The following is a 237-nucleotide window of genomic DNA, read 5'->3' as shown; positions in this document are numbered from 1 at the left end:
GGCACCAAAAGCAGACGGAGTTGACATATGAATTCAAGCTTCAAAACCTTTTGCAGCCAAACACAAACATAGCAGCTCAACTTCGTTCATTTCCTAGAAATCTTTAACAACAGAATGAAAAGAAACATAAAATTAGGGTATGGCATTAATCATAAAGTTTATCATTATCAAAACTAATCCCTTAATTTTGATCTCTTGCCTTTTTATAGCATAGATGCAAGATTGGACGTCAGTCAG

Source organism: Theobroma umbraticum, unplaced genomic scaffold (genome assembly GCF_002168275.2).
Source record: "Theobroma umbraticum cultivar Fairchild unplaced genomic scaffold, ASM216827v3 scaffold_204.0, whole genome shotgun sequence".
Classification (NCBI taxonomy): domain Eukaryota; kingdom Viridiplantae; phylum Streptophyta; class Magnoliopsida; order Malvales; family Malvaceae; genus Theobroma; species Theobroma umbraticum.
This window is presented reverse-complemented; position numbering follows the sequence as displayed.